Genomic DNA, 25,576 nt, shown 5'->3' with positions numbered 1-25,576 from the left:
AAAAGAAGAAAAAGAGAACAGAAGACCGAGGCGGGGTTCAGTTTACCTCCTGTGTGTTGGAGGTGTGTTTGTAGGTGCTGAGGCACACAGTTACAGACACTGGGTTCTGGGGCACTCATATCAAGTGACGCTAGGTACTAGGAACTATTCCACAGTGCTGTCCTCATCACTTAGTGCCTGTTTCCAACACTGCATGATGGTTGAGGGAACTGAGGAATGTAGAGTTGAGCGACACCTTCTGTGCCCTAGCCAGGAGGGACAGTCTAAGCATCTGACGCAGGCCATCTAACTGTCCATGTCCCTAAGCATTGCACCTCACTTCCTGTCTCCTGATCTGCCCTGGACTCCCTTTGCAGATGTTTGCAGAAGGTGGTCACAGGTTCATCTCTGTTAGCACTGGCATTCTCTGTATTAATGATGCTTGAAAGGCAGCATTCCTAAGATAAGTGACTTTTCTTATCACCCATGGCCCAGCCGGACAGAAAGGAAGGAAGAGAGGAACACATAGCTCACCACATGCAGCCTTTAGAAATTCTGTCCTCCTAATCTGAAGTATCTTGGTAGGTATTCTTGGAATTTAACTGCAGTGTGTAAGCCATGGGTATGGAGACCAATAGAGGAATGCTTAGTTTGGAAGTCATTTATAAATATTTGTAATGTCCTTCACGGGACACACAAGCCAAATTCCATCTTGGACCCTGTTCTCATGTTCCCAGATTGCCCACACATCTGAGTGCACCTACTACCCAAGCCAAAATACCCAGAGTCCTAGAATATAAAGACGCCAGCTCCAAAGCCCCAGAGCACTTGCAGGGTGACGTTATAAAGACTCGGGTTCCTGCGAATGTTTTATTTTATCACTCAGTTATTGTCCACAATCTGCCATCCACTCGAAGTTTCGTTGGCTTTAATGCGATCTTCTACCTCCTGGGCTATCACTGTTCTGCCGGGCACTTTCCCACCCAGACAGATAACAGCATTTGGTGACAGCCTTCAGTTTCATTACCGCCGAGAAATCTCGCAGGTGTCGGGTTTCTCTGTGTAGGCTGATCTCCCGACTATGACTTATTTAGCCTGTTATTTATTGGCCCATAAATCTGGTGTGCCTCTGCAAAATAACTCACTAATTCTTCCAGCGTGAAAAGCTCCAAAGATATTTATCAACACACTTGTAAGTAATATCGCCGGGAGGCTCCTTGGTCTATTGTAAGTCTGTTTAGTAGAGAGATCACCGGCCAATGGAAGTGTGACTGAAATTCCAGTTTTCAAGGTTTCTGTCATTCTCTGGAGGGGTATTCAAAAATGAAAGGAATCAGACTGTTAACCAAAGTTATTGTCCCAGGTTTCTCTACGAGTCTCAGAAGTGAGGCCGGGGACACGTAACTTACTTGTCAACCAAACATGAGCCCCTGGGTTTGATCCCCAGAAACCACATTGAAAAAATCCAGTCATGCTGGCAAGTGCTTGCAAACCCAGCACTGGGGAGGGAGAGACAGCTGAATCCCTGGGCCTCACTGGCTGGCCTAGCCTATCTGGTCAGCTCTAGGCCAGTGAAAGACCTGTCGCAAAAAATGGGAGGTGCCTGAGAAATGACTGTGCTTTATCTCTGTCTTCTACATATGTGAATGCATACACGTGTTCACTTGCACACATGTGAGCATGCATACATGCATGCTCACTTGAGCATGAGCACATACAAATGCATATGCACATATAAGCTTGTATGTACATGTGAGTATGTGTACACATGAATGTGCCTGTGCACTTATAAGAATATGGGAAAGATTCCTATCCAGAAAGAGGCTAACATTTTAGATGATTCCTAGGATGAAGCTCAAAAGAGAAAATTCAATCATCAACTCAGCCAAGTTAAGGTGTAATCTATGAAATTAAAGGCATTAAAATTTTCAACAAAATAATAGATAAGGTTTATCTCCTTTAGGTAATTTGCTGTCCTGGCTGGTGTTCATGAGCAAATGAAAAGCCCCTTTCTTCCATGTTTTGCTCATGAACTTGTTCATGTATTTCAGAACTCACTGTGCAGTGTATTTATCAAGAGCCACAGCCATGTTCTGATTCTTTGAGCTGTTCTCATATTGGAAATCTAACATGTGGGAAACCACGTCAAGATATTTCTCATAGCGTTTGTGTGTTTGTGTGTGTATGTGTGTGTGTGGGGGGCGGGGGTGGGTAGGAACGTGCATGCCCCTGTGGAGGCCAGAGGTCGACACGGGATGCTTCTGTGTTCTCCCATCACCTTGTTGTCTTGGGACAGGGTCTAGAGTCGCTCAGTGGCACTGGACTCCATCCGTTGGCTGGCTGGCTGGTCAGGCATGTCCCTGGAGTCTCTTATTTCCAGCACTAGTGCGGCAGGTGGGGTGGTGGTGGTGGTGGGGTGTTACTGTTGCATGCTCAGCCTTTCATGTTGGTTCTGGGAATCAAACTTACATCCCCAGGTGTGTGCAGCAAGTGCTTTACCCATGGAGCCATCTCCACAGCCCACAACAGTGTTTAAAATACGATAGAAATAAGATGCCCAGCAGAGCAGCCATGACTAAGGAAATGCTCTCCACATTCAAGACGTTATCAACTGCATAAAGGAGAGATTCCTGTCACATAATACATTCAACATAAATGTGGGGTGTGTTCCAGGTTCTGAGACTACGTTACGACAGCATCAATGCCATTTGCTGAGGCCTGGCGGCAGAGAGTCTTTCTGTAGAGTTAGCTATCAGTGAGATTAGCATTGTCTTTACATCTGGATCTTTACATGGAGTGAGTTTGATGGATTGTTTAAAACTTGTCTTACGGGGCTAGAGAGATGGCTCAGTGGGTAAGTGCACTTGCTGCACAGGCACAGGGACCTGACTTCGAATCCCTAGCACCCACATACATATCCAGGTGTGGTGGGGTACACACCGGTAACCCCAGAGTGGAGTGAGGAGCAGAGATAGGAGGGTCACAGAGGCTTGCTGGCTATCAGTGAGAGACCTTGTGTCAAGGAAATAAGGTGGAGAGTGATAAGGCAGGGCACTCAATGTCCTCCTCTGGTTCTGTGCACATTGGAATATACCTGTGCACAAAATACACATACAAGATAAGAACTTGTCTTATCCAGTGTTGCTGGGAGTGTAAACTCATGTATGACTTTGGAAATTACTACGCGGCTCCTCACCAAATGGAAAGTGGAAATAGCGTTTGACCCGTCTATATACCCCAAAGACTCTACACCCTACTCCAGAGACACTGGATCATGCGTGTTCATTGCTGCTCTTTGCAAAATAGCAAGAAAAAATGCAGCCAATCTAGATATCCATCAGCAGATGCAGTGGTAATGAAAATGTGGTCCAAACATCTGGTGTAATTCTACTTACCTATAAAGAAAATGAAATTATCACGTTTTCAGGAAAACAGATACAATCGGAAAAGTTTCTCTTAAGCAAGTAACCCAGTCTAAAAGATGAGCAGTGCCCTGTTCTCATATGTGGATCCTGGCCTCTGCTAACATGTCTACACAGGGGAAGTAAATGTGAGTAAAGACTGGGAAGTTAGAGGCTCATGAGACTGGGGGGGGGGGAAGAACAGCTTTGAAGTAGTTGTGGGTAGAACAAAGTAGAAGGGGGATATTGGACCCAAAGGGTATAACAGCTAAGTGAAGGGAGAATAGGGGAGAGAATTAACCAAAATAATATGCATGAAAATCCCATTTAGAAACTGGCGTTTGTAAGCTAATTTACAGTAAGATAGTTCAGCAGGTCAAGATGCCTGCCACCAAGCCCAACAACCTAAGTTTGGTCCCCAAGTCCCGAGTGGTTGTTGTCCGATCTCCATGTGTGTGCCCTGCCCCCTACAAATATATACGATGTTATAAAAATAAGCCATAGCCACAAAATGAAAAAAAGAAAAATGATGTTATACCACCAAAAGCATGGTAATAGAAGATTGCAAAAGAAATCAACATTGGTTAAAAATCCTTTAAAAGCCCCTGTCTTGACGAGGCTACTTGACAGGCTTGTGTTTGGAGCTGAGGCAGTGTGTGGTGGGTGACGCTGGTACTGATTTCGTCCGAGCTTCCACAGCAAGAGGTGAGGAACACTCACTCCATCACCCTGTAAGAAAGTGGGCCTCTCACAGCTCTCTAACATTCTATTCTAGAAACTAAGCTGACCTCAGTGTGCAGGTCTAGCAGGGTTCCTGTTACCCGGCATTTGAAGTCCTGCTGTGGTTTATTTTCTTTGACCTAACTGTTTTGGATAAGGACATTTCTGCTTTTCACGCTGTTTTTTTGTTTTGTTTTTTAATCTTGTGGGGTAGAAATGATATGAATAATTGATGAGCATTTTTATTGTATTTCATGAAACTGTAATGATGGGGGGTTTGTTGTCGGAGTCGAGTAATGTGGTGTATTAGCTGGGCTGTTCTTTTGTAAACTCAGTTGTCTGCTCTTCAAAGTTTAATGAGCTTTCCTGTGACAAAGGACTGCGTTAGGTGTTCAAGGAAATTTGCTTTCTGTGTCTGGAGGAACGGCTCAGTTGTTAGGAGTACTTGCTGCTCTTGCTCAGTTGTTAGGAGTACCTGTTACTCTGGCTTCAGAGGATCATATGCCCTCTTCTGGCCTCTGTGAGTATTGCACTCGTCTGCATAAAGCCACACATAGACACCCATGTACACATAATTACAAAGAAAATAAAACTTAAAATAGAAAAGAAGAAAATTTGTGTTTGGTTGACTTTGCCTGTGGATGTCTAAGCAAACCTGAAGAAATACTGCCATGCTAATTTCCATGATTTGGGTGTTTATCTTTCTTGATGTGTTTAATGACTGTGTTCCATCAAAGAAAAGACATGTATACCTTTGTCAGACTGGAGAGCAGAGGTAGCTGGAATCAAGGAAAGATTATCTTGCATTTCTACAAGTTTATAATATTTAGATTGATATTATTAGGTAGGTGATTCTGACTTCAAGTTGACTTTGGAAATCTTACTGTAGGAGAAAGGGAGAAAAACAAAAATAAAAGTTATTTTCTGGCTACATAAAACTTTGATTTTTCATTGAAGTAAAACTCTGTCTCTGTCTCTGTCTCTCTCTCTCGTGTGTGTGTGTGTGTGTGTGTGTGTGTGTGTGTGTGTGTGTGTGTGTGTGTATGTGGGTGTGTGCGCGCTTGTGCGCGCCAGAAGTTGATATCAAATATCCTTTTTGGTCACTCTCCACCATTGACTTTATGCAGGGTCCCTTACAGAGCTTACCAATTCAGCTAGACCAGCTCACCAGTGGTTCCAGGATCCCTTTGTCCCTTTTCTCTACCAATGTTCATTTTTGTGAATTCTGGGAGATGGAACTCAGGTCCTCGTGTTTCCAAACCTCGTGTTACCAAGGAAACCATCTCTCCAGCCTTTCATGTTGGATATTTTAAATTTATGTATGAATATACATCTAATAATGTTGAGGGACTTGGTTCTTAATCTTGCTTTTTTATCATTGTATCTTGCCTTAGTTTTGTATCCTGTTGCTGTAATAAAGTACTTTGACAAAGGCAACTTAACAGAGAAGGAGGGTTTTGGTTTGTAGTTCCAGGTTATAGTTCATTATTTCACAGGAATCAAGATGGCGGGGACTTGAAGCGACTAGTTGTATTACAGCCTCAGTGATGAGCAGAGAGCAGTGAATTAATGTGTTCATGCTAGTGTGTAGCTCATTTTCTCCGTTCTAACACAGTCCAGCGCTTCCAGCTTAGGGAATGTTGCCACCCACAGGCCACTGATTGAGATAAACCCAAGCAGACTTTGCTCAGGCAATCATGGTATAGAAGGTTCCTCACACTCCTTTCCCAGGTGACACTAGATTTATGTATTTTATGTATATGTATCAGTGTTTTGTCTACATGTATGTACATACACCTCATGTACCTAGTGCCTGTGGAAGCCAGAAGAGGGTGTCAGATCCCCTGAAACTGGAGTTTCAGACAGTTGTAAGCCACCATGTGGGTGCTCTGAAATGAACCCGAGTCCTCCACAAGAGCATCCAGTGCTCTTAACCTCTGTAGCCCCTATGCAGAGCTTTCTGAGAGAATATATAAAGACCAACGTCACACTTTGTAATTTGTGCCTGATGCTCCACGAGGCATAATTTCCACAACGGTGGCTATACTGAGGGTCATTCAACAGTGTCATATTGTCATAGGCAGAATTACAAAGGGCATGATTTCGAACAAGCCTGCCCCCTCACACTTCTGTTCATAAGGTAGATCTTAAACATGATTGCTGGGTGAGTGATAGCATGGATTTCTAATTCCTACAGATGAGAACTAAGTAATTTCCAGAAAATGTCAGTTTTCCTTTTCCACTGGTGTAAAGGATGGCCTGTTTCCCCATACTCTTCAATAGTATTTGGATGTTATTAGTGTTTATAATTTTAGTCCATCTGGTAGAGAAAACACTTGAGTTTTGATGGTGAGAAGTAGGTATTTTCCAGAATCTATGAGTGACAGCAGTCTTTGATGAGTGTGTAGTCATAGTCTTCACCCGATTTTCTGTCGGGGTCTGTTTCTTCATGTTACTTGAGAGAGAGAGCTATCTTCATACGTGGTCTTTTTTTTTTTTTTTTTAATAGGAGTTAGCAACATTTTGTTGTTTTGTTTTAGTTTGGTTCACGGTGTTTGGGCTTTACAATTTTATTGGTTTTGTGTAAATTGTATATAATTTTCCCTGTCTGGCTTTTGAGTCCAGTGTCCTCCCTCCTTTGCTCTGAATTCACAGGATCACAGTTGAATGCACTCTCGCAAAATACTCTTGATTTTTAGGGTTTATGTTTCTTTGCGATTTTTTTTTAGATTTACTTAATTTTATTTTACATCTATTGGTGTTTTGCCTGCATGTATATCTGTAAGCCAGTGACCACGGAGGCCAGAAGAAGGCATCAGATCTCCAGAACTGGAGGTACTAATGGCTGTGAGCCGTCACGTGGGTGCCACATCCTCCAGAAGAGCAGCCAGTGCTCTAAACTGCTGAGCCATCTCTGCAGCCCCTGGGGTTATAGTTTTTAAGACTTGGTTTTTCTACAAATCTTTCAAAATTTTTGCCTTATACCCTGTGTGAACTGCAGCCATGGAGGACTTCTTCCACCTGTGAAGCAAAGTGGAAGTAAAAATATTAAAATATTTTACTGAATCATAGAATTAATTAATTAATGTGTAGTTTCCTTTATCATCTAAAGTGTTGATTTTACCAGACTTTTATCAAAATTGCCATAACCGAGCTCCTGGTTCTGATTTTAGACTTCCTCTTCTGTACCAGCAAGTTATTTGTCCTCCTCATAGTAACAAATACCTTAATGTTTGGGTTCTGATGTTTTAAGTGATGGTTTAATATCTTGTAGCACAAGACTTTATTAAGGGTCTTGGGAATGGATGTTTTTGCATATGCATTCTTCCATGTGAGATTTGTAGTGACTTTGCCTGGAATCCTTACTTGCCCAGATAATCTCTTTGCACTTAGGTTTGATTTTTGTGACTTTTTTTTTTGCCCTTTCTTTTTTCCCTTTAGGGAAATTTTCATGTTTTCTGGGTGATCACATGCACAGTCATTTTTTTTGTGACTCCTCTGTCTCGTGGGCATACAAGATGGTTGCTCATTTTCTATGCATTGGGCTCAAAAGTACCACCCACCACACACACATGAATTTATAAAAGAAGTGCCTCATTGTATTTAGAATTCTGCCTTGTGAGGATGAATTTTCCGTAAATAAAACGTGTCTGTTATTTTACGAAGGAAATTGAATTGCTCTGTGTCAGTGTATGTCCTGTATTCAGTGGCCCCTGTGCCGTTAGTCAGCTTTGCTCACGGTAACTGCTGCTTTGGCGGCGGCTTCTTTTGCATGGGCTTTAGTTTACACTGTGCTGGCAGCTTAGACTTCTCTTCCTGTAATCAGACACCCCCTTTTCTCTGATGCAGTCCTGTGCTGCTCCCCAAGTAAATATATACTGTTTTTTAAAAAGTTTGTGTGTGTGTGTGTGTGTGTGTGTGTGTGTGTGTGTAGCTGCTCCCCAAGTAAATATATACTGTTTTTTAAAAAGTTTGTGTGTGTGTGTGTGTGTGTGTGTGTGTGTGTGTGTGTGTGTGTGTGTGTGTGTGTGTGTGTAGGTTTGTGCACGTGAATGTAGTACCCACAGAGGCCAGAAGAGGGCATTAGGTCCTCTGGAGCTGTAGTAACTGGCATTTGTGAGCTGCCTAGCATGGGTTCTGGGAAGTGAACGTGAGCCCTCTCCAAGAGCATCCAGCAAACTGTTTTGACTTGTTTACCTAAAGCCACTTTGTCCAAATACCAACTATACAGAAGCCTGTCGGATAGCTCAAACCTTGTATTTCAAAACAGTGCTCTTGTGTCTCAGAAATTCCCCTTCTCCCTTCCTCACCTGTGCGATGATTTCTGAGGTGTAACCAGAAAACTCTGTGGTCACTGGGGGATGCCCGGTTTAATCTTCCCATGGGGAGGTATTCGGAGCTAAGGATGGTGCCCAGCATGTGTGTGGAGGAGAACCTCTGTGGGAAACACAGAGGCTATTCTACGTTTTAACATGGGAGCTTGTCTTCTGTAGACTCACTTTAGGCAATCCATCTAATCCAGGGGTGTCCAACCTTTCGGCTTCCTAAGCCTCTGTCTTAGACACCCCCCCCCCCATTGCTGTGATAAAATACTCTGACAAAATCAAGATAAGGGAGAAGGGAGAAAAGCTTTATTCAAGGGTAAAGTCCATCATGGCAGCAATGTCACATCTGTAGAAGCTTGAAGTAACAATTACCTTAACCACCAGTCTCCCTGGAGTTTCTCTTTGATGGCCTCCTGGACTCTGAATCAACTTTTGCCTGCCCTCGCAAAAGCTCGTTATAATATGCCTTACTGTTTTCTTTGTCAAAACACTTTGAAGAATGTTTCTGTCCTTTTAACAATGTCAGATGTTTGATGGACCCTTAGTCCTCTTCCTTCAGGTTTAAACCAACTCTGAGAAAAAAAGTGTTCCTTCCCGGCCTCAGAGCCAAGAGAGGCTTTACAGAAATGAGGGTGTTCTTCTGTGTGTGTGCCTGCACATGCCTACACAAGCATGTGGAACCAAAGGTTAACCTTGGGTGTCGTTCCTCAGTCACCAACCACCTTGATTTTTGAGGTAGGATCTCGCATTGGCTTTTAGCTTCCAGATTGGGTTGGGCTAGCTGGGTAGGTAGTCCCAGGGATCTGTGTATCTATTCCTCTCAAGAACTGGGGTTCTAAGCATATGCCATCACCGCTGGATTTTTTTATGTAGTTTATTGGGATCAAACTCAGGTCCTGATGCTTGTACAGCCTCTCTACTACCTGAGGCGTCTCCCCAGTGCCCTGGTGACTGTAATGAGAGGTCTGGGAGGCCTGGCTTGTGCACCTCTAACAGCCCCTGGGCCGTCTTAACTCTTGACCCTACAGAGCAATCTTAAAAGGCTTGAAGACCTTCTCAGCTGTTGGCCAGTTTTGTGTTGAAGTTTCTGACCTCCCCAGCCAAAAAAATTAGATCTCTATATCTGTTTTAATATTTTACATCAAAAAAAAAATCTTGGGCTAGCAAGATGGCTCAGTGGATTAAAATGCTTGCCACCAAGTATGCTAAGTTGAGTTTGATCCCAGGGACCCAAAATGGGGAAGGAGAGAACTGACTCCATTAGCTGTCCTCTGATCTCTTTGTGTACGCATGTGCGTGCCTGTGTCATTTCAAAAATATCAAGAGAGAGCGACCCATGTTTATTAAACCTGTCTTTAAATACTGTTTGTTTCTAAGACTCCACTGGATCTTAAAGAATCAGAAACTTTCAGCTTAGAAAACTTGCAGAAGAGTTGGACCTGGGATGTGGAGGCAGAGGTAGATCCCAGAATTCTGGCAATAAATAAAGTGACTTCGGGGTAATGCTCTGCCTTCTGATTTCTTATTAAAACCCAAGTCCCTCCTTTTATTCCACAAACACAGGTGTACGAGAGATAAAGAGGGACAGCTTCCACATATTCTGTCTTTCTAAAGGGAAGGTCCCTCAAGTTAAGGTCTAGGAATGTTCAACAGCCTTTGTAGTTATTCTCAATAGGCTGATACCTACAGTAAGCAGGATGCTGGTCCCGGTGTTTGAACACGTACCACATAGGTGCTGAAATCTGCCGAATAGGTGCTGGAATCTGCCAAGACTGCATATGAAAGAGAGAGAGAAAGAGAGAGAGAGAAAGACACAGAGAGACAGAGAGACAGAGAGAGAAACAGAGAGACAGAGACAGAGACACAGAGACACAGAGAGAGACAGAGAGAGAGACAGAGAAGAGAGACAGAGAGAGACATAGAAAGAGACACAGAGAGAGACAGAGAGACACAGAGAGACAGAGACAGAGACAGAGAGAGAGGAGAGAGAGAGAGCACAGACATGGGAGGTACATCCCTGTAATTCAGGGACTATGGGAGATCAATGCAGGAGGATTGTGAGTTGGTCCACATGGATTATATAGCAAGACCTTATCTCAATAGACAGAACCCAAACAAACAAACAGAAGGTCAGAGGTCATGTAGCACTTCATCCTTCTAGTGAGATGACAAGATAAATTATGCAGGTCATTTCTAGTTGGATCCAGAAATCCCTGGGCATTCAGCAAATAGTAGCAACAACTATGCCATTTATAATGTGTGATGTTCTTAATGCCACGTGTCAGAAAGTTCTGAAAGAAACCTAGGTTTGAAAACAGCATGAGGCTGGGGAGATTTCTCAGTGAGTAATGCAAGTGTGAAGACCCGAGTTCAGAACCTCTGTACCCACATAACACCAGATGTGGTGACCTACATCTGTAATCCCGGCGCTCCCACAGTGAGATGGGAGGTCGAGAGTGGGAAATCCCCAGAAGTCTGAAAGCCAGCCAGTACACCATGGAAAACAAGAGACTCTAAACAAGGTGGGAAGTGAAGATCAATGACCAAGGTGGTCCTCTGACTTCTCCCTGCCTTGCCTTAGCACGTGTGTGTGTGTGTGTGTGTGTGTGTGTGTGTGTGTGTGTGTGTGTGTGTGTGCATGACTGTAGTCACGGAAGGATCCTGTGTGTGTACACAGGCAAAGTTTTTTGGTTTTTTTGTTTGTATTTTTTTTTAAGTAAACAGAAAGCAAAAAGAGACACAACATGTTTGAGTGTGGAAAAACTTCAGTTTCCTGGCAATTCCACGTTCCCTATGGGCTGTCAGCACACTGTGCTTAAATCACATTCCCTGGAGCTGATGGGCAGATCCTGAAGGGACTTTCTGTTTCCCATCCTTGATTGACTTACAAATGTCTGCAGCCACCTCCAAAGGTGGGCATTAGCCGTGGGTCATTGGTTTGCATTGGAATGGTGGCAGCGCCAGTATTTGTCAAACCCTAACCTTAAAACACCACAGTCGGCTGCAGAAGCCATTGGTCTCGGGAATACTCTAGGAAGTATGCACATAAAACTAGAAAATCTCTTCAAAGACAGACCAGCAATCTGCTTCCATAGTCTCCTGAGCCTGGAACAAGACCCAAATTAGATGTACTAAGATCACCCCCGGGGGCTGTGTTTTGCAATTCAAATACACCAGTACTTTCCATGGCAGCCTCTCCTGGAGCTCCCCAGTGGTGGGGTCCTCGGAGTGTTCACGCATAAATGGGCATCTTTGTTCTCTGGAGCATGAAGCTGAAGGGAATTTGGGTAGAAGAGGGCTGTGTGAATACATTTAAGAGGTGTGCTTTGGTGGTAAATTCAAACTTTGAGTGGAAAACAAAAATGTCCCAAGTGAGTAGCTTCCGAGGTAGCTGCTAACAGATGGAGGAGTCAAGATGGCCACGTGGGGCTGCCCCGTAGCTCAGCCATCCTCTCTACATTCTTTAAGAGAGCCGTCCTCCTCCACCCATTACGTGTCAGCAATGCTGTGGTGGAAGAGAAGTTCTGGAGTGATTAGGAATGTACCTGAGAGGCCGTTGTTTACCTTTGGCCAAGCCTGTTAGTCTTAAACTCCTTCCTTTGGCCAGCAAAGAATGTGGCTTTGCCACGTGAATTCTCCCCTTTCTTCTCTTGAGAATGGGTCCCAGGCAATTACTACCTCCTCCCTCCTCCCCCTCTTCCATTCTTATTCTCTCTCTCTCTCTCTCTCTCTCTCTCTCTCTCTCTCTCTCTCTCTCTCTCTCTCTCTCTGGCTGTGGGTGTTGGTGTGCATGCATGCACACCATGGAACGAATGTGGAGGTTAGACAACTTTGGAGTCTATTCTTTCCATCCACCTTTATAGGTTTCAGGGCTCAAGCTCAGCTCCCCCAGGCTTTTGAAGAAAGAGCCTTCATCATGCCATCCTGCTATCCCCTAGGCAATTTCTCTATTCATTAGCTTTATCTATGACTTCAGTTCTCTGAACAGTCACTTACATTTGTAGCACTAACAAGTCCACAAAACATAGTGAATTTGCACCTTGGGGACACCTTTGTTCAGATGCCCAGCCCTTTGGTTCCCCCTAGACCAGGTCTCCCGCAGCCCAGGCTGGCTTCAGACTTACATGTAGAATACTCTGCATTTGTGATCTTCTCGCTGCTACCTCCTGAGTTCCTATAGGCCTGTGCCACCATTCCTGATTTATGTGGTGCTGGGAATTGAACCCAGGACCTCATGGATACCAGGCAGTCAGTCACTCTACTAACTGAGCTACTACCCAGGCCCAAGATGCTCAACTTTCGATACAGCTGTTGAGCCGACCTTTCATGAGGCCCTGTGAAGTGGTTCGCTATTTGGCAATGGTACCTACGTCTGGAACTAATCTGTGCCTCTGAGCTGAGCCTTCGAGCACAGTTCCATGTGGTCAACTCATCATTTGGTTGCCAGATCCTAATGGAGCCTATTAGAGATGTCACCTTCAGTGTTACTGTACTGATAACTGTCCTGGGGGCTGTGGTCAAATGCCCGACAAAGGCTCCCTTAAGGAAGAAAGGGTTTATTTCGGCGCTCAATCTGAAGGTGCAGTCCATCATGCTGGGGAATCCGACAGCTGAATTTGAGGCATCTGGTCACATCTGCACTCAGGAATAGCAAGCACAAACTACTTAATTTCGTCTGTCTCTGAACTGGGCTTCCAGGAGGGGATTTTTCATTTGTGAGCTCCCACTGCCCAGTGCAGTAGACGCTCAGCCCGTGCTGGAAGGGATGAAAGGTGGGCACTGGGTCCCGTCTGGTCCAGCAGAACTGAATAGAGCAGGCACACCCTCTCCTGTCCGAGAGGTGGGATTGAATGCAGGTGATGTAATAGCTCTTGACAGGGTAGTTAAATATTGACTGGCAAGAGGAAGCACAGCAGAGCTGGTCACAGACAGGGAAGTAAGGGCTGACAGTGGCTGTCAGTTCACAGAGCTGAGGCTGAGCGTGGTGGCGGTGGCGATCCTGGTGACCCAGCCGAGGTGACTCGGTGTGTTTGTCTGTTGCTTCAGTAGAGGTAAGCTTCTGGAGTCAGGCTGGGGAGCTGAAGGTTGGGTAGCAGCCATTGAACACAGCCTCTGTACCTTTATACCTGGTGATAGCTTGGATTCCAGACGGCCGCTCTAGCTACCTTGTGTGCCTCAGCTGGTCCTTACCTAAGGGAAGGAGCATGAATGTCACCTTACCCAAAGATCTGTGCTTTAATGCCTTCTGAAAAATGAGTGGCACTGGTGCCTTTTTCTGAATGTTTTGGACATGAATTCCTCCACATGACTTCATTTGCCAGTGTGCTTTGATGGTAATGATTAGAGACATGTGCATAGCATTCCAATTAGGAGGTCATAAACAAGTTCACTCCTACCTGGGAGCTGTTTTACAGATTTAGAATTTGGATGGGGAGGGGCGAGGGGAGGGAGATTAGGCAACACTTCAAGTGTAATATGGAGAGAAGGCACACAGAGAGTGGAGGAGTATTGTGTGAGTGAGAAAGGGCCAGCAGACAGCAAGCAAGATGGTGTAGGTGAGCCTAGCCCCGCACTGAGATAGGCCTATGTGTCACCTTGACTGGGGAAAGGGTTCCAAGAAATTAGAGAAAGACTCCAAAGCAGGTCTGGATCAGGGGAGCCTCTTAGAAAACAAGAGTTGGTGTCTTACTTGTAACTAAATAGTCCCATGCAGCTAGAAGAAGCAGCCAGGGCATAGTTCCATTTTGTTTACTTGTTGAGTGTGCGTGCAGTGTGTGTGTGTGTGTGTGTGTGTGTGTGTGTGTGTGTGTGTGTGTGTATGTGCATGTGCACTTGAGCACATGAGTTCACGCATATGTGTGAGTATGTGTGTGTGTCTACTCATACACAACACAGAGAGGCCAAGGGAGGACTTGAGGCGTCTTGCGCTATCACTTCTCTGCCTTGTTCCCCTGAGACAGGCTCTCTCACTGAACCTGGAACTAGGCTGACATTCAGCATGCCCTCGGGACCCTCCCACCTCAATTCCCCACAGTGCTGGGGTTCAGGCATGTGCTTGTAGTCAGGCCTGGCTTCTTATGTGGGAGCTGGGGATTCTAACTCAGGTTCTCACACCTGCACGGCAAGCGTTCTTACCCACTGAGCCATCTCCTCAGCTTCAATCTTACCTGTCTCTTCTGAGAGGGAGAAGATGATGAGTGACAGGGGACAGCAGGAAGGGGGAGGGCTGCAGGGAGAGGTGGTTTGGATCCAGCTAAAGTGACTTTCTCTTTATGAACTCCATTTCTATTTCCACTGGGAATTTTGTGGACAAGCTGGGGGTACATAGATCTATCTAACCTTGTCAATATCACTTTAATGCTATACTTTCCTACCCTATCTCCCCAAAGTATGATGATAGACCACAATACTGAATAATAGGAGAAAGGACCATGCAGGGGAAATGAAAGGAAATGTCAACACATCCATCAAAGTCTATTGAATATGGAAATACAACAAAGTGGCTTTTGGACATTTACTCTGGGTGTGTGACGCACACATGTATACATGTACACATCTTCATATGTGTACAGGTGTGTGTGTATACATGTGTGCAGATAAAGGTCAACTTCAGGTGGTGTTCCTCATAAACCTTTTGTTTGAGAGAGCTCTCTCATTCATCCTGGAGTCCAGTGATTCAGGTAGACCAGATGGCCAGTTGCTGTGAGCCCTGACTTTGTCTCCCTGGGGCTGAGATTATTTAGGCACAGGCCATCATGCCAAGGTTTTTTTTTTTTTTTTTAAATGTGAGTCTTAGGAATCTGATTCATGTCTTCATGGGCTCTTTATGCATGAACCTGAGACATCTGCTCATCCCTTGCATGCATTTTGAGTGATACTTTTTTCTATATAGAGATGAAATTTTTGGCAGTCAAGGTTTTTCTTTTCTTTTTTAGTGGGGACTAAATATGTCTTCAGCCTGAACCTGCACTGAGGGGTCCCAAATTCCTCAGCTTTGTTCCTATGCTGTGACACTTAAATTTATTCATTATATTTGTCCTTTAAACATTTTACTTCAGAATTACCTGTTGCAAGCACGCAGGACAGCAGGCTTCTCTAATACCGTTATGCCAGGACCTTGTGTAGAGAAACTGTCCACCGAGAAGATGAGAACTACAGAAGCCACCGTTGGATGAAGGAACTGTAGGAGCTGACATATGCCACCTCAGCTCTGTCTGATATCAGGCTGAGACCAGAACAGGCAAGACTATAACAGAAACCCCTCTGAAATATGCCGCTGGACCTCAGCTTGCCCCCCATCCTTCCTGGAGCTGGTGTCTGAGTGAGCTCTTGAGACAGTTCCAAGAGCCTGGCTCTTCTAGTTTGCAGCAGCTCTAGGGTCTGAACTGTGCTGACTGAACACCTGGTGTCTTAGTCACCTGTCTGTGGCTGTGGCAGAACACCCAAGACAAGCGGCTTAAGGAAGGAAGGAAGGGTTTGCTTTGGCTTACAGTTTGAAGGTGCAGTCCATCATGGGGGCAGGAATATGAGGCAGCTGGCCACACGGCATCAGCAGTCAATGACTGCAGGGACTCAGCTTCCCTCTTTCCAGGACCCCAGTGCAGGGAAAGGCATGGCCAACCGTGGTGGGTCTTCCCACTTTAGTAATGTTAATTCAGACAATCCCTACAGGTATGCCTAGGGGGCCGTCTCCTAAGTGATTCATTCTCTCTCTCTCTCTCTCTCTCTCTCTCTCTCTCTCTCTCTCTCTCTCTCTCTCAAGTTGGCAATTGAGAATAAACATCACACCTGGGTTCCATGTGTTTTTTTTTTTTCTTTTCTCTTACAATTTGGTGCTCGAAGCCACCCTAGGAGATGGAATCTACTGTCTCTTTGACAGTGAAGGAAATTGAGGTTCTGGGCGTGTTTGATGTCTCATAGTTGATTAGCTGTAGAAGTGGAATCAGATATCCATCACCTAAGGTATTTGTCAATCACTTAGCCACAGAGACACAACCCATAGAATTATTAAAGGGAAGTCAAGGAGAGGCAGCTTCTAACAGCATCCCTCTCTGAGACGACTGGTTGTCGATCCCAGTTTGTGATCCCCAATATCTTACATTGCACGATTGCACGTGCTTAAAAGTAAGTGGGCACCAACATCTCTCTCTCTCTCTCTCTCTCTCTCTCTCTCTCTCTCTCTCTCTCTCTCTCTCTCTGTGTGTGTGTGTGTGTGTACATGTTTGCCTGGGATCCGAACTCATGAACGTGTGCATGTAGGTGTGCATGTACATGTAGAAGCCGCAGGTTGACTTTGGTGTTCTCATCAGTCATTCATCTTTGAGACAGATCTGTCACTGCACCCGGAGCTCACTGGTTCAGCAAGGCTAGCTGGCCCGCTCGCCCGAGGACCCTCCTGTCCCACCTCCCCAGCTCCGGACTTAAAGCTGCCCTCTGCTGTACTCAGCTTGTCCATGGTTGCCGGGATCTGAACTCAGATTGGCACTTGTTCAGCAAGTCCTTAACTGGTCCAGCCTCTCTCCACTGCCTGGACATCCTCCCTGCCCCCTTTATTTCTCTGAATTTAGGCAAATTGATCTTAAAGCTCCCGACAAAAACGTCTTCATGTTAAAGCTCCTGTAAGAAATGTGTTACCCTCTCAGTACCCTGGGTACTTTATAGCCTTTGCCATGTGAAGTTTCTCACTTATGTCGAACAGATTTCTCACATTGGCGTTTACATCTGTTTTCCATTTTCATCTATTCCCTTTCTTCTCACTTGAAATGGTTGAACAGCTGGCCTTATTCATGGCATAATGGCACTTCCACCATTATGGCCCACTTGACCCCTGGATCTGGCTTTCTCCTCTCCAGGCAAAATCACACCAGGGTTGTTTAGCCTCTGCTCCCAGGTCTGGCTTTTTCATCTTTTGATTTACACTGTGTTTCTCGCAGTCCCTCCATTGAGGGACCACGGAGGACAATAGCTTCATCTCTGTGAGCTCACAAAGCCCGGGGCTCCCATCCCAAACCCACTGATTAGCATCTGGTGTCACCTCTCCACTGGGAGAGACACCTGCCACCAATCTGGGACTTTCTGGGGCAGCGTGTCTGACTGACCTACTGAACTTGCAAAATCAACCTGGGAAAATGGGTCAAGGGTTGATGACTAACTGTGACATATTAATAAGAGCCTTGCAGGCTCACCTTGCAAGACAGATGCGCATGTGTTGGAGGTGGGGCAATTGGGGTTAATGGGAAATTGTCCTGTGTGACTGTTAAATGTCAGGAGCTGGCCCTCTGGGGGGATCTAATCAGAGGACCAACTGTTGGGGGTCATTATTAGAATACAGAGGAGTCAAGTGGACGGAAATGTCATGTGGTCCTTAGTGGAGAGAGAGAGAGAGAGAGAGAGAGAGAGAGAGAGAGAGAGAGAGAGAGAGAGAGAGAGAGGCAAAAGATTCCCTCTCTGCTTTAAAGTATGGTATCAGGAACAAAAAGAAATATTTCCATGATTCTTTTTATAAAGGAGTAAAATTAAAAGTGATTTTTAATTTTTCGCAGTTTTTAATTATTTTGCACTATTTATGTGTGTTTATTTATTTAGTGTATATATATTCACAGTCCAATGTGTGGTATAGAAATTAGAGGAAAACTTTGGGAGTCAATTCTCTCCTACCACGTGAGACTCAGGGATTTAACTCGGGTCACCAGCTGCAAGTGCTTCTATCCACTGACCCATCTCACTGGCCTGACCCTTAAGTAATATTCTAAAAGCAAGATATGCAGACATCTTTTGGAAAAAACTTGTTTTTCACCGATCCTGAGCATTTCCCTGCCCTTGGACACATACAACATCAAATGATTAGGCAGAAAACCGTTTTTATAAAATAAAAAGTTACTGCACTTCAATGCCTTTTTTCCTCAAGCTTGAGAAGCTTCACATTGGGGACTGAGAGTTTTCTCCATGATAAGTCATTGAAATCATTGGCTCAGGGTCCTAAGTGTTTCTCACATGAAGCTTAGGAGGGTCTGGGCTGAGTGACAGTCTTAAAGACGGGTAAAACAAAAACCAACTTATAAATAGCTATACTTCATGACAATTTCCACACAATACCAAACTACCCTTTTTTTATTTTTAAAATTTATTTTTGGTATTGCTAAGGCAAGTTGATTTTGGTGTCAGGTTCCCAGGTGGGTGCCAGAGGCTTCAGTGTTAACCGAGAAGGGGAGCCCGCTTCTTGGGACTTTTAGATGTGCATGCCGGGAACAGTATACTCCTTTGTGCATGCACTGAGGTGTACACCAGCTTTCTCTATGCCCACCCTCTGTTTCCTGTGTTTTTGAGACAGGGTCTCTCGCTGAACCTGGGCCTCTGTGGGGTAGGCTGACTGGCTGGCCAGAAAGCCCCAAGGATCTGCCCATATCTGCCCACCTCCCTCATGGCTGGGGTTACAGCTGTGGATGTGCACCGCCATCGTGTCCGGCTTTTATGTGGGTGCTGAGGATCTGAACTCAGATTCTCATGTTGTGCGGCAAATACTTTACCCACTGAGCCATCTCGACCCACCGGCGATGGCTTCTGTTTGCTGGGGTCCTATCCCCTAAGAACACAGAAGATGGGTTTTCCTTTTTACAGGCACTAAATCATCAGAAATCCTACAAGTGATCCTGAGAACATGAAAAGGTAGTTAGTTGCATCCCAGGTGAGAGAGAACTCAGTTAACAGGGCTTGCTGTACAGTTCTGAGCCCCGGAGTTCAGATCACAGCACCCATGGAACAAGCTGGGAGCCCAGTGTATGCACACCTATCACCCCAGCTCCAAGGGTGTTAGGAACAAGATCCCTGGGGCTTGCTGCCTTCCAGCCTAGGCTAGAAAACTCAAGCCTCTGGTTCATTGTAGACCCAGCCTCAAAAGAGCAGATGGAAAGTGTAGAGGGCAACCAGCGCCCTCTCTTCGCCTCTGAGGACACAGGTACACACACTCACATGCTAGTGTGCACACTCATGTGCATACACACACACACACACACACACACACACACAGGTGAATAAATGAATATATCCTTCTTTTTTTTTAAAGTAGCTGCAAAGGCCGACATTTGTTTTTCTTGGTGAGTTGAGAGGTGCCTTCCTTTTTTCCAGAGTTCCCTTCTGATAAGCTTTTGTAGGACGTTTCCTATCTTCTGGATTCTGGAGAGCTGGCTCATCAAAGATGTCTAGGGTAGGTAGCTTTTCACTCCTGCCACCCTTTAGACAGGGTCCTCCGTCTCACTGGATCCAGAGCCCTGCTCCATGCCTGGCAGAGAGGAGGTTCCCTGGGTGTTTATTGAGCACATAAATCACCCAGTGTGCTGTGCGGGGGCTGAGGAGACATGAGGATTATCAGCCTGATGGAGCCTCATGATTGCTCAGTAGCAGAGAGAACTGTTACTGCATAGAAACTAGAATGCTCTGTCCCAGGAGACTGTTGGGAGGTCATCAGGTCCACCCTCAAAATCCATGTTGCTCATGGGCCAGGCCTCAATGTAGCATTTTACTTAAAACATTTTACTTGCATTTTATTTTATTTCATTTTATATTACTTTTTGTGTTTGTATGCCATGGTAACATGTGGCGGTCACAGGACAACTGGTGGGAGTTAGTTCTTTCCTTCTGCCACGAGTCCCCGGGATCAGACTCAGGTTGTCAGGGTTGGCAATAGGAGCCTTTACCCGGTGAGCCGTCTCCCTGGACCCTACATCTCTCTATGTATCGTGTATGCAGTTTTTTTTTGGGGGGGGGGTCAGAAGACAGCTCGTGGGAGTCAGTTCTCTCCCTCCATCATGTGGATCCCAGGAATCAAACTCAGGTCATCAAGCCTTGACATCAAGCACTTTTACTCACGGAGCTGTTTTGTAGGTCCGGTATTTTATTTTTGCTTAGATGAGTGCCTCTCCGGAATGAAAACTGAAGTTGATCTGTATTGTATCTACATGGCCTTTCAAGTGAATTTATACTTTCAGAAATGGAAAGAAAGTCAGTTGTTCCTGACAGGTCCGTATGGAGAGCTCTGGCGTATAGGAGGCATGGTTGCACGTGTTTGGATATGAAATAAAAATACCTTCCTGAGGTCCAGCCTGCGCTTTGAAGGGGCTGCAGTTTAGCTTAATTAAGGTAGCTGCAATTTACTAGCATGTTCTGCATGCAGCCCGCTGGTCAATGGAACCCCTGGTGACCAAGCACACTTGTTTAAAGTAAGAGCCAGAGCCCCTTTGACCTTTGCATATATTATCTGAGAGAGTTATGGTCAGCTGGCTCCCCAGATGACCCGAGCCTGCAGCTGCTCTGCCAGCTGGCTGTCACACGCTTGCAGCAGAAAACTTGGAAGGGACTCGCAGCCTCGCCAGATGCCTTATCGCACAGTCCAGTGGATGCCCCACGCAGAGAGAGCAGATCCTGCGCTTTATATGCGGTGACCTGATTCTAGGGCCACAGCTGATTCTTTTCATATAGCCCAGGGAGCAACTTATATTTCTGTTGGTGATCTGTGGCTACTGGTGACAGCCGGATTGCAGATCGCAAGTGCTTTGTAAGGAATTCCAGGTGTACATCTCTTTTTTCAATATTTTTCACTTATTTTATTACAAATTTTATTGTTTATTACAAATTTCAAATTTCACTATTTTTTTGTGTATATGTGCATGAGTGCACATGACACAGTGTGTTTGAGGAGGTCAGAGGACATATTAAAGAGTCAGTTCTCTCCTACTATTGTATGGGTGTATGGGTCCCGGGGATTGAACTCAAGTCCTCAGGCTCCTTTACCCACTGAGCCATCTTGCCAATCCCCAAACCTGCTATCTTTTTCGCTATGATAAGGCACAAAAGTCTTATTTCTGCAGCAGGAACCAGGGCATCGTTAGAGGGAGTAGTGGATTGAATTAATGTGTATAGCCAGAGAACATCACCGAGAGGACAATGGGCAGGAGCAGCTTGCTCTGTGTATTTACTGATTTGTAAAGCAGCTAAGAGAAGAGCAAGCATACTGTAGGTCAAGGTTCAATGCCAGGGAGAGAGAGACAATCCTATCAGTAAACTCTTGGCTCAGCAGGCTGTGTGGGTGGGGTCATTAGCCAGGACCTGCATCTGCTCCTGAAATGAAGTGCCATTTAGCTCTTCAGAGAAGTTAACTTGCATCTCAAAGAATAAACAAAAATATATTTGTTATTTACCCAGTTTCAGGGCTGTAAAATTTCACCTCTAATGGAGTCCTTACTGGGAAAAAGGAATCTGTGTGCATGATAGAATTACATGACAGGGTACTATCAGAATGACCTACCAGAGGTCGGGAAGATAGCTAGCTCACTGGGTTAGGACTTCCCACACAAGTATGAGGACCTTATTCTGAACCCCCAGAACCACGGAAAAGCCGGGTAGTATCCATGTGTAACCCCAGTGCTCCTGAAGGAAGTGGGAGAGGTGTAGACAGGAGAGTGCCTGGGATGCTCATGGCTGGATAGAGTGTGCTGTAGAGAAGAGCAAAGAAACTGGTCACACACAAGGTGGGAAGAGAGGACCCGTACCACAGATTGTGTGCCAGAGCATGTGAGCCCCCATGTGCGCGCGCGTGCGCGCGCACACACACACACACACACACACACACACACACACACACACACACCCCTAAATGTGCTTTTAAAACATGAAATAAATGGTCTAAGCAGGGAGAGAAAATTGTAAATGAAGACTTCTGTACACTGTGGGTAGGCTGTAGTAGGGAGGCCGGGCCGTATGTTGGACAGACTAAATGCTATAAAAACTAACTCAACAGTGGATCTGGATAAGGAAGTTGGTTTTCACCGTGTATTTTCATTTTTTTTTTTTTCTTTTTTGGCCTGGTAAGGAATTCACTGAACCCAACCCCCACCACATCCCTCTGTTTTTTTGTCCTTTGCTGCTCGGTGGTAACGGGGACACAGGGATGTCCCTGGGGCAAATGATTCTACTTGAGTTATTTACCATGTGGAAATCAAAGGGAACAGATTTTTGATATGAAAAGCGTCTTAATCTCAGAGCGTCAAAAGGCAGGCTCAGGTTGGAGCAGCACCTTGTCTTCGCGCACACACATAGGTCCGCAGTGGAGTCGGTGGCTCTCTAGAAATTCAGTTTGTATCCATAAGCCTTGTCTGATCCCTGCTTCATAAAGGACTTCAGAGGTGTGTGTGTGTGTGTGTGTGTGTGTGTGTGTGTGTGTGGTGTGCATAAGCTCATGTGTGTGACTTTTAAGAACTCATTGTATTTCATGTAGCTCCTAAATTATGACAAGAAATATAATAAAAAATGGCATGACATTGGGAAGGTCATTGATGTTTCTTGGAAGCCACCCCATGTGGTTCTGCTACCATAGATGATTCTTAGGATACCCGTTATGTTCTAAGTCCCAAGACACCAGTATTGGCCCATGTCCTTGAGTTCCTAGTCACCATTCAGTTCTCAACTCCAGACAAATTGCACAAACTCAGATGACCTCTAAGGTTACCGTGTCTCACCTCTACCACTTTAAAGTGAACGGGAAAGTCTAGTGTCTGTTGGGACCCATCAGGTGACATACAGAGTGAAGCTGGCTGGGTGGAGAAAGGGCGACATGGAGACTATGGAGACTGCAGCACCTGCCTCGTGGATTCGGGCATTTGTCTGCTTCTGTAACTAAACATTGTCAAGGTTGGAATCTGGGCTCTGACAGCCCCTCAGACAGACATGTAATAGTGAAGGGCCGAGAAAGGATATGAGCCCAATGCAACCACACCAGGAAGAGGAATAAGTCCAGAGACAGGCCACTGACACCCCTGATGTGAGCCTTAGGTTTAAACAGAGGGCAAGATATATGCAGTAGCTAAGCAGTCCCGGTCAAGGTGTGGCTCAGCTCATCACTGACCCACTCTCCCCTACAAGTGGATCTGGCAAGTTGTTCCTCCTCTGGCTGGCCCAGGCTTCACTTTTCCTTCTTCTAGTGTGAGATTCCTGGGAAGGGGGTTCCAGATTCTTGGATTCATTGTTTCAATAGTCTGGTGGTCAAAATGAGGAGCGCAAGTCTGTTTAGAATGCCTCATTCCTGCCAAGAGGGTTAGTTAAAACCTTGGTGGGAGATACAGCTTGCCTTGCTGTTCCTTCCTGGATTCCGTCCCTGTTTTCCAGTTTGAATCTTCCCCGTCCTGGGCCTGTCCTCTGACGGGTTCATCCCCTCCTCCTGCCGTGCATCTCTGCACATTGATCTTCTCTTTCATCTGAACTTGGTCATCTCGGCATGTGTCCTCAGGCGGCCTGACTGCAGGCTCTGCCCTCAGCACTGACTGCGATCATGGGCTTAGTGCTTATGCTTTCTTCTCTGCCTCTTTTCTCTCTCTGAAGCCGAACCATCTTAAACCACTCCACTACTGGGGCAACCAAATTTCTGAATGGAAAATTCTCATTCCATGAGTGGTTAGGCAGGGTTATCTCAGGATGGTAACTAACTTCTGCAGTACACTGGGACCGTTACTGTATCCACCAGTAGCAGAGTCTCTGGAAATGTCAGGAGTTGTTTTTGTGCAGTTTCAGGCCTTTGGACTACAGAGATGGCTCAGTGAGTAAGAACACTTGCTGTTCTTGCAGGGGATCTGAGTTCAGTTCCCAGACCTTCTGCTACGCAGCTCACAACTACCTCTAACTCCAGCTCCAGGCGATCTGACACCCACTTCTGGCCTCTACAGGCACCCACAACCATGAGCACATACACAGAACATGGACACACACCTACACACACACACACTTACACATAATTAAAAAAAAAACTCTTTGAAATTGCTAGTTTCTAATTATGCTATTGGGTGTTAGTCTCATTGGTGAAGTTCAGCATGTTAAATCTTTGACAGATATGGCTTAGTTCCGTACAGTTTAGAGATAATCACCATCATTGAACGAACAAGGTTTAAGAGTCTAGGAAGACTTGGCTTGTTCCTACAGGATAGCAGCTCCATCCAAATTCCCGTGTATCCTTTGCCACGGGCTCCGCTATGAAGAATTTTAATTCTTGACTAAAAGGGGTAACAGACTTGGGCCTCTGAGATGTTTTGTCTCCGCCTTTCATGAAAAGCGTTGGGTAGGGACCTGGAAAGACAGCCAGCCAGGCCTTCCATGAGCTCATACAACAGGAAATGAGGACCGTTCTTTATGCCTGCTTGCCAGAGCATGCTTATTTAATAAATGTTTACATAGGAGCAGGGAAATCTGGTCCAAGGTTTGCCTCCACAACAGCCAGTAGCAAGTCAGACTTCTGCAGTTGTCCCCTCGTGTCCAAAAGAACTGGGATGCAGGACTGGCCTCTGTCTCAGCTTTACAGAGAGTTTGGTCTCAAGAGTGGTTCCTGATGTTAGCTTTGCTGTAGCCGTAGCTCAGAAAACCTGGTGACTTGGAATAGCCAACGGGCGTTTCTCAGCCGTGGCTCTGCCTGTCAGCTGCGGCTCTTCCGGGGCCCCACTGGGCTTGGCTGGGCTTGAAGCCAGGCTGGCTGCTGTGTTGGGTGGGGTCTGTTCTTCTGATCTTATCTCCGGGGTCAGATTCTGCAACCGTCCAATCAGCTACTGGGCAAGTTGTTCTGGCAGACGCCAAATCTCAAGATGGCCCGGCAAAAGGGGCTCTGCCTAGCACTGGTACCCGGGCACATCTGCCCATGTCACGAGGGTGGTGAGAGTTGCTGTATGTTCCTCCCACTGCAGGAGTAGAGGGGCAAAGAGGATCTTAAGTAGGTCATGTGATCATTACCCTCTAGGTCAAAGGGCAGGGATGCTCCGTGTCTCCCAGCCTGGGTGACGCTGTCTGAGTTATTTCTCTCTTTGCTGCACCGAGGCCCTGACAAGAAGCAGCTTAAGGAGGAAGGGTTTATGTGGCTTACAGTTGGAGGTGATACAGTTCTTCATTGTGACATGGGTGTGGGAGCAGTGGTGGGAGGTGGCCCGGCACATGGCATCCACTGTCAGGAAGCTGAGGGAGATGAATGCTGATACTCAGCTCCCTTTCTGCTTTTTATTCGGTCCAGGACCCCACCCTATACAGTGGTGCTGCCTACATTCAGGGCAGGTCTTCCCACTGCATTAACCTGATCTAGAAAATCCCTCACAGACACGCCCACAGATGTTTCCCTGGTAACTGTTG

The 25,576-nt window shown here is 45.7% G+C and overlaps 1 protein-coding gene across 6 annotated transcripts in view; it reads left to right on the top strand.

Moving 5' to 3' along the window:
- Nucleotides 1-25,576, top strand: part of Nckap5 (NCK associated protein 5) — a 934,454-nt gene that overhangs the window by 207,751 nt on the left and 701,127 nt on the right. For 2 of the 6 annotated variants that reach the window (XM_076547259.1, XM_076547258.1), the window contains exon 1: nt 13,073-13,476. The exons of the other annotated variants lie outside the window; for them this stretch is intronic. The gene's annotated coding sequence lies outside the window, so the exon portion shown is untranslated. Of the gene's footprint in view, nt 1-13,072; nt 13,477-25,576 lie in introns of those variants that run through there. 6 annotated transcript variants of the gene reach the window in all.

Source organism: Peromyscus maniculatus, chromosome 11, assembly GCF_049852395.1.
Source record: "Peromyscus maniculatus bairdii isolate BWxNUB_F1_BW_parent chromosome 11, HU_Pman_BW_mat_3.1, whole genome shotgun sequence".
NCBI classification, from domain to species: Eukaryota; Metazoa; Chordata; class Mammalia; order Rodentia; family Cricetidae; genus Peromyscus; species Peromyscus maniculatus.
Note: the sequence above shows the minus strand (reverse complement) of the source record. Positions and strands in the feature narration are given on the sequence as shown.